General features: G+C 38.8%; 1 long non-coding RNA gene across 1 annotated transcript in view; it reads left to right on the top strand.

The window, feature by feature from the left end:
- Window positions 1-926, top strand: part of LOC137821505 (uncharacterized) — a 1,248-nt gene extending 322 nt beyond the window's left edge. Inside the window, exons 2-3 of the long non-coding RNA XR_011082820.1 lie at window positions 47-121; window positions 898-926. This is a non-coding gene — a long non-coding RNA (uncharacterized lncRNA). The remainder of the gene's footprint in view (window positions 1-46; window positions 122-897) is intronic.
- Window positions 927-9,176: the final 8,250 nt, after the last annotated feature.

Raw genomic sequence — 9,176 nt, forward strand, 5'->3', positions numbered from 1 at the left:
TCTATTATATACTGAAATTTTGTTCTGTTTGGATAATTTGCATTAGGCCCGTAAATCTTGAAGCTTATCCAAACGGTGGGGAATAAAATTCTAAAAGTTGCTTGGAAAGCAAGCAATTGAGGTAAGGGAAGCTAAATTTAATTTTTAATAGCACCTTAGGATAGAAGATCTGAATGCGGAAGGGACGTGGTCCCAATATTGAATTTCTCTTACAGGGGTGTTATTTGTTTATATATTGTGTGTTTGTTTATATATTATTTAAATTTGTGGAAATATTGGGTTTTGATGATTTAGTATTAAAGTGTATTTTTTTTATGTCAAATAAACTTTTGAATATTGTGGATAACTTTTGAAATAATATTGTATGACGAAATGGTATGAAATTGAATTCATACATTTGGGATAATGTATGGACTGATGTTTGTTGTGTATTAAGTATTGATGCCTATGTGGTAACAGAGATCTCCGAGCTTCACTGATGATCTAAGTCACATAGACTAAGATATCAGGTGGTGAGAAGCTGATGGGGGAGTTCATGCACACCGTGACATATGAGATGCACGGCTTGGGTTGTATTGAACTTACCCTGATCCTTTCTGTTGGATTCGCTGGTAATCTTTGGATCAGGTGTTAGTCTCTGGTAGGACTTACTTAATACGGGTCTTTCGGAAGACGTTGTTTGTTGAATATTCTGGAGGTGTAGATCCATGTGAGATCTATGTGATTGTTTTAATGTTGGGATTTGAAGAAGATTGTGTAATTTTGAGAAATTGATCATGTAACTTGGTTTTCTCTTTGGATTTAAGTGTGTATATTATAAAATTCTATTTTCAGTAGCTTACCCTTGCTTTTCTTGCTGTGTTTGAACTGCGATGACTGTACTATGTACACGAGCAGATGACCATACAGGTGCAGGAGAGCCTTAGAGGTTACAAAGTTTTATTTTGAGCTGTGGATATGTAAATATTTGTATTTCTATAAATCCTAATCATGTATTAGGAATGTTTTGAAAAACTCCAAGTTTGTATAGAAACTGGTAGAACTTTTATTGTAATAGTTATATGTAAATTATGGGGCGTTACATTTAATGGTATCAGAGCGGTTCATCCTTAGGATAACCTGAGGGTAGTGGGTTTATTTTGTTTCTTCTGCGTGTAGATTTTTGGTTACGTCTAGCCTCAAGACTTAGTTAAAAGTTTCTAATAAGATGTTTGACAAAGTTGTTTTTCTTGAAATCTTGTTGTGTTCGAGTCAAGTTAATTGTTATGAATAAAGATGAAAGTATTAAGAATGAAAGAATCTTGATAGAGTGGTGAGGGTGCATACTCATGACTAGATCAAGATTATTTTCTATCTTAATTCTAAGTAGCTAGAGTACATTTTAGGGATAAGTTTTGATTGGTTTTTTACTTGTTTCGTATGATTATTTCTTTGAAGTTAATTTGGCTTAAAGATGTAGTTGAAAATTTTTAGTAATTTCTAATTCAATTCTTTATGTGCTTAGTAGATGGCACGTAGACCACCTACTCCTCCTCCACCAGTAGATATGCCCAACTTAGCTCGGGCAATAGAGATGATGGCAACAGCCTTGCAACAACAGAGTGCTACTATGGCACAATAGCATCAGGCCGCCCTTCATCAATTAGAAACAGCTAGATTAGCAGCAGAAGCATCTCAGCTTCATCAACAACCCCATACCTTTAGTCTGGAGGATTTTCTGAGACACAATCCACCCAAATTTAATGGCAAGGTAAATCCAGATGGAGCAGACCAGTGGGTGAGAGACATAGAAAGAATCTTTGAAGCTACTCAATGCCCGGAAGAGAGAAAGTTATCCTATGCCATTTATGTACTAACTGAAGAAGCTGAATTCTGGTGGATAGGCATGAAGCAAATGATGGAAGACAAAGGAGAAGATGCCACTTGGGAGAACTTCAAAGTAAGATTCCTGGAGGAGTATTTTCCTGATAGTGTCAGGTATGCAAAAGAAATTGAATTCATGCAGCTGGAACAAGGAAATCTTTCAGTCACTGAATATGCTACTAGGTTCAAACACCTAGCTAGATTCTACACCCAGACCATGACTGAGGCTTGGAGATGTAGAAAATTTGAGTTTGGGTTGAAGCAAGAGCTTAAAGAAGTGGTGATTCCTATGTCCATTAGAGATTTTCCTGCTCTAGTGGAGAAAGCAAAACTAGTGGAGAGTTTGAAGAATAGTAGCAGACTTGCTAAGCCTCAAGTGGGAGGACCTTCTAAAAGCTTACCTAAATAGGAAGATAGAAAGAAACCTTATTTCAGACCTCAATCTTATAGCAGTGGAAGACTCAGTTCTCAATCACCACCTAGTTTCAGATGTTTTCGATGCGGTGGGCCACATGTTGTTAGATTTTGCCCTCATCCAGTGTCAAATGTGACATGTGATAGATGTCACAGGTATGGTCATGCAACAAAAGACTGTCGTGTCCAATTGGGAGCTCCAAATTCTGGCGGAGTGCAGCAAGTACAACAAAATAGTAATAAAAAACCCAAAGCTGCTGGCAGAGTTTTTGCTATTAGTGGAGCTGAAGCTTCACAGTCTGATAGCCTTGTTAGAGGTATTTGTTCTATCCTTGGAACACAATTATCTGTATTGTTTGACTCTGGGGCAACCCATTCTTTTATATCTTTTGATTGTGCTAAGAAACTTAAGTTGCCAGTCCGAGAATTAGAATTTGAGTTGGTGGTATCTACACCAACAAAAGGTATTATAGTAACTTCTTCCATGTGTGCTGAGTGTCCAGTAATTATAAATGGGCAGAGATACAAGATCAACATGATTCGTATACCTCTAAAAGATTTGGAGGTTATCTTGGGAATGGATTGGTTGTCTGCTAATCATATCCTTATAGATTGTGGTCGGAAGAAGTTAATTTTCCCTAAATTAGAAGGAATGCAGGTTATCTCAGCTCATCAGTTTGAGAGAGAGATACGAGAAGGTGCAGAATGTTTTATGCTCTTGGCTTGTTCTATAGTTACTGATAAAGTACAAAAAGATATGTTTGTAGTTCAGGAGTTTATGGATGTATTTCCTGATGAGATTCCTGGACTTCCACGTAAAAGAGAGATAGAGTTTGCAATAGACTTGATTCCCGGAGCAGGCCCCGTGTCAATTTCTCCATATCGGATGGCACCAGCGGAGTTAGGTGAATTGAAGAAACAACTAGAAGACTTATTGGAGAAGCAATTCATTCGACCTAGTGTTTCTCCATGGGGAGCTCCAGTGCTATTAGTGAAGAAGAAAGATGGTTCGTCACGTCTATGCATAGATTACAGACAATTAAACAAGTTAACAATAAAGAATAAATATCCTCTTCCTAGAATTGATGACTTGATGGATCAGTTGCATGGGGCAGTTGTCTTTTCTAAGATAGATCTGCGCTCAGGTTATCACCAAATTCCAGTGAAAGCAGAAGATGTTCAGAAGACTGCTTTTAGATCAAGGTATGGTCACTATGAATTTCTGGTTATGCCATTTGGGGTGACTAATGCTCCAGCTATTTTCATGGATTATATGAATCGGATATTCAGACCTTTTCTTGTTAAGTTTGTGGTAGTGTTCATCGATGACATCTTGATCTATTCTCGTACAAGGGAAGAACATGCAGAACATCTTAGAACCGTCCTAAACATTTTGAGAGAAAAACAGTTATATGCTAAACTTTCAAAATGTGACTTCTGGATGTCAGAAATACAATTTTTAGGACATATCATCTCTGCACAGGGAATATCAGTAGATCCTTCTAAAGTGGAGGTTGTACTTCAGTGGGAACGTCCTAAAACAGTTACAGAAATTAGAAGTTTTGTCGGGTTAGCAGGATATTACAGGAGATTTATAGAAGGCTTTTCTAAAATAGTGGCTCCTTTGACCCAATTGACTAGAAAGGATTATCCTTTTGCATGGACTGAACAATGTGAGAAAAGCTTTGAAGAGTTGAAAAGAAGGTTGACTAATGCTCCTGTATTGACAATCCCTGATATCAATCAGTCTTTTGAAGTTTTCTGTGATGCTTCCTATCAGGGATTGGGTTGTGTTCTGATGCAGAATAAGAAAGTTGTTGCCTATGCTTCTCGTCAGTTAAAGGTGCATGAAAGAAATTATCCAACTCATGATCTAGAATTGGCAGCAGTTGTCTTTGCTTTAAAAATATGGAGACATTTTCTTTACGGAGTTAGTTTTAATGTGTTCAGTGATCATAAAAGTTTGAAGTATTTGTTTGATCAAAAGGAGTTAAATATGAGGCAAAGGAGATGGATTGAATTTTTTAAAAGACTATGATTTCCAGCTAATATATCATCCTGGGAAGGCAAATGTTGTTGCAGATGCGTTGAGTCGTAAAAAGATACAAATGTCGTCGCTTATGATTAGAGAGCTAGCATTGATCGAAGATTTCAGGAGTATGAATTTGGAGGTTTCCATGTCTTCAAATTGCTTTAGTTGTAATACACTTGTCATAACTAATGAATTTCTGGAGAAGGTGAAAGAGAAGCAGTTGGAAGATTCAAAATTGAAGAATTTCATGGGCTTATTAAATACTGACAAAGCTAAATACTTCTCTTTAGGAGTGGATGGTATTTTGAAATTCAGAAATAGAATATGCATACCAGAGGATAATGAACTAAAGCAAACAGTGTTATTTGAAGGTCATAAAAGCAAACTCAGTTTACACCCAGGGATGACCAAGATGTATCAAGATCTCAAGAAGTCTTATTGGTGGCATGACATGAAGAATGATGTGGCCAAGTTTGTAACTGCTTGCTTGACTTGTCAGAAATCAAAGATTGAACATCAACAACCTGGAGGCATGTTAACTCAGTTAGACATTCCAGTGTGGAAGTGGGATAGTATCTCAATGGATTTTGTTACCCACTTACCACGTACTTTGAGGAAGCATGACTCTGTTTGGGTCATAGTGGACAGGTTGACAAAGACGACACACTTCCTACCTATAGACCTGAGAATCTCTATGCGGAAGTTGGCCCAGATTTACATAGATGAAATAGTCAGATTGCATGGTGTACCTTCCAGCATAGTTTCAGATAGAGATCCTAGATTCACCTCCAGATTATGGCAAACACTTCAAGAAGCTTTGGGGACTAAACTCAGACTTAGTTCAGCATATCATCCTCAGACTGATGGACAATCAGAGAGAACTTTTATGACGACCTAGGTATCAAGTCAGTCATGGCCTCGGTAGAAAACCCGCAAACCAACGGGCAGGCCGAGGCCGTCAACAAGTTCATACTGTATGAGCTGAAAAAGCGCCTGGGCAAGGCAAAAGGTCGATGGACCGAGGAGCTGATAGAAGTACTCTGGGCGTACAGATGCACCCCCCAGACCACCACGAAGGAGACACCGTACAACTTGACATAAGGGGCTGAGGCCATGATCCCGGTCGAGTTGGGTAAGCCCACCATATGAAGGCAGATGTTCGACCTCACCCTAAACGAGAAATACCTAGTGGTCAACCTCGATTTGGTAAGCGAGTTTCGTGACAAAAGCTGGATACGGGAGGCCGCCTGCAAGATCTGAGCGTCAAGGCGATACAACACAAAAGTCTGGCCGATGAGCTTCCAGAAGGGAGACCTCATCTGGAGAATGCGCAATGATGCGAGAAAAAACGAAGGGAAGTTCTCGTCCAACTGGGAGGGACCTTTCCTGATGGCATTTCATGTGTTCTTCTTGAATCAAAGTAGTGAAAGTGAGGCGGAAGCAATGGGTGAGTGAAACAAAGCCCTCCTAGGAGTTGTGATGGCTTTGAAGGTGCATGATGAGTATGGGTTAGAGAGGTTCGGCTAGCTCTATGGAGAAAGGTGAAAGGAGTGAAGTTTATAGCCTAGATTTCTAGGAGAAGTAAAGCTAGTGCACAAAATGGGCAGCATAACAATACTCAATTAAACTTGTCAAATACAATGGGATAGCCTTCCTATTTATAAGCTATTTGTGGACGTAACTTGTAAGCTAAATTACAAGAAAAGAAAACCAAAAATTAAATCTAAATGCTAAGCCATGTGCCAATCCATGACCGGCCACACTAACCTAGTTTCTAGAATGTTTCCTTCACAAAGTGCTTTCTACACTATCTATCTACTAAGTACCCCTAATGGGCCTTTATGCAACAAAGCCTTCTTTTCCTAAAACCGTAGCTTGGCTCATGTGTGTGTGTGAAGCTAGACGGTCTAGGACTCTTCATAGATGCTCCTTATGTAGCCATGGCTAGACGCTCCCTCGTGAAGCTAGACGCTCCATTTGGAAGACTAGACGCTCCTTTGAGAGGCTAGACGCTCCTTTGTGAAGCTAGTCTTAGTCTTTTGGCTTTCATAGTGTGGTGAGCTTGGGCCCTCTTCCATCATCCCCTCCCTCTTGAAAAGGATTTGTCCTCAAATCCAATGCTTTTGCTTAGGGGAATGGTTGTGGCTGGATGGTGTCCATCATCTCCTCCTTCTTTTGAGAAAATCTATCCTCAGATCTTCAGGCTTGATCTCGGATAGCAGCATCTTGTTTCTTCAAAGCTTGTCCTCCTGGATCAAACGTCCACCTATAGAAATAATCAAATAAAGCATAGGTGTTAGTTTGCAAATTAATTTTACTAGGTTGCCATTGTTGTTTGTCTTTTGGTGTTGGCAACCTTGGACAAGATTTCTCTTTTAAGGGTTGTGTGTGGCCTCTAATCATCTTTTGTATTTTAAAATGGTCATTTGTGGTTACCTTCTCTTGAGGCATAAATCCTATAGGAGATGGTAACAACTTAAAAGAAGAAAGATGATTGAGCACACACATAACTTTAAAAGTAGAAGTAGTTTTGTGAACTACTTGATGGTATGTTTGCTCATCTCTAAAATTGTGTGTGCACTTCATGATTATTCTAGGCATAATAGAAAGAGCTATATTTTCAAAAATATTTTGACCATGCGTTTGAGGATGATAAGCATTTAAAATGTGCAACTTAGTTGCAAGTTTTCCAAAGGAAATCCTCAAATCATGGTTTGCGAAAGTTGGAGCTCTATTCAATACTATGCTTGAAAATAAACCATGAAGATGTATCACTTCTCTAGAGAAGAGTTTATCCATAACCATGAAGATTGAATTAAAACCTTTTGTTGTCCTAGGGAGTTTTAAAATGAAATTTGTATCTTCCCAAGGATCATTTGCAAAAGGTGAAGGAGTATAGAGTTCATGAGACTTTACTTTAGGTGTAGTTTGAAAACATGAGTTGTACTTAAAGTAATGTCTTTGAACTTCTTTTCTCATGGGTGACAAAAGTTTTCCTCTTAAAAGCTCTAGCGTTTGATCAACTTTCTTTTGTCCCATGAGTTCTCCATCTTGATCTATGCAAGCTTCTTGTAAGGACTTTTCTTTTGTGTTCATGCTTGCAAGTGTTCCTTGACAAAAGGAAAGGCTAGGTTGTTCAACAAGAAGCATGTTTGTAAAGGTATTTTTAATATGCTTGACTTGTTGAATGACCTTGTGGGAAGGAACACTATTCTCCCACGTCTTTTGTTTCCCAAATTTTTTTTCTTTTTATATTTTTTCTTCATCCCTTTTGTGTTTCATTTGTATTTGGTCTTTTACCACTTGGGAATGTGGTAAAGGGCTAAGTACAAACCTTTTATGCTTGTGGATAAAAGAAATCTCGTTAGTTAGACCATTATGTGAGGTTTTCTTATCAAATTGCCATGGTCTACCTAATAAGATGTGGCAAGCTTCCATAGGTACTACATCACATAAAACATTGTCTTTGTAGTTGCCTATAGAAAAATCGATTTCCACTTGTTTGTCTACACGTAGTTCTCCATCCTCATTGATCCATTGTAAATTGTAAGGTTGTGGATGAGGAACTACTTGTAGTTGTAATTTTTCAATCAATCTAGTGCTACAACAATTGCAGCATGACCCACCATCCACAATAAGAGAGCATATATTTTCTAAAACATTGCATCTAGTATGAAAAATGTTCTCTCGTTGTGTCTCAATGGGTGCACTAGGTTGATTGTGGAGGATTCTTTGAATCATCAATAAGTCCCCCTCCAAAGGATTTATCCTTTCTCCTTCCCCTTTTTCTTGGGTACTAGGTTCATCTTCACCACTTGTGTATTCATCTTTTCCTTTTAAAAACAAAATTCTTTGGTTTGGACATTGTGCCTGCACATGCCCTCTTCCAAAACATTTAAAACATTTGGTGTCCCTAGCACGGATGTATGGGGTGGAGGCATCTTTCACTAAGGGTTTGGTAGTCTCTTTGGGTTCATCTCTAGGTGTACTACCCTCCCTTTTAAAGTCTTTCTTGGGATAAGAGTTGGAGTAAGAACCCACCCTTTGACTTGAAGTTTTGCGCAAATTTTGTTGTTCAACTTTAATGCAAAGTTGAACCAAATCATTCAAGTCTTGGTAGGGTAATAGTTCTACTCTATCCCTTATTTCAAGATTGAGCCCACTTAGAAACCTAGATATGGTGGTGGTTTCTTCCTCTCTAATGGATGCTCTCATCATGTAGAGCTCCATTTTCTGCCTATACTCTTCCACACTTAAGTTCTTTTGTTGGAGTCTTTGGAGCTTGTCCATCAACTCCCTATGGTAGTAGGAAGGTATGTGGCGACGTCTTAGGGCTCCCCTAAGGTCATTCCAATATTCTATGGAAGGCTCCCTATGAAGACGTCGGTCTCTCTCTAGAGAGGTCCACCAATACATGGCATTGCTTTGGAAACTAAGGGTTGCTAAGGGTACCTTCCTCTCTTCACTCACCCTATGGCAAGCAAAGAGTTGCTCTACTTTCATCTCCCAATCTAGGTAGGCCTCTACGTCTTCCTTACCATAGAAATAGGGTAGGTCTACCCTTACTTCCTTTGGGCTCTCTTGCTCCCTTTGTCTAGTTCTTCTAGGGGGTGGTTGATAGTAATCATTAATTCTAAGGCTTCCCTCCCCTAGAGTTGCAATACTTTGTGATGCATGAGTATTTGTTTTTTTTTATTTTTGAGATTTTTGGGATTTCTCTTCTTGAGCTCTAGCCAACTCATTAATTTTGTTTTCATTCTCCAATTGTCTAAAGGAAATTAATTGTACCGCTTGGGATACCTCTTTTAAAAGGGTTTTCAAAGATTTTACTTCACTTTCCATAGACTTTGGAGAATGAGGAGAAGAA

The sequence above is a fragment of the Phaseolus vulgaris genome, chromosome 9 (genome assembly GCF_000499845.2).
Source record: "Phaseolus vulgaris cultivar G19833 chromosome 9, P. vulgaris v2.0, whole genome shotgun sequence".
In the NCBI taxonomy this organism is placed as follows: Eukaryota; Viridiplantae; Streptophyta; class Magnoliopsida; order Fabales; family Fabaceae; genus Phaseolus; species Phaseolus vulgaris.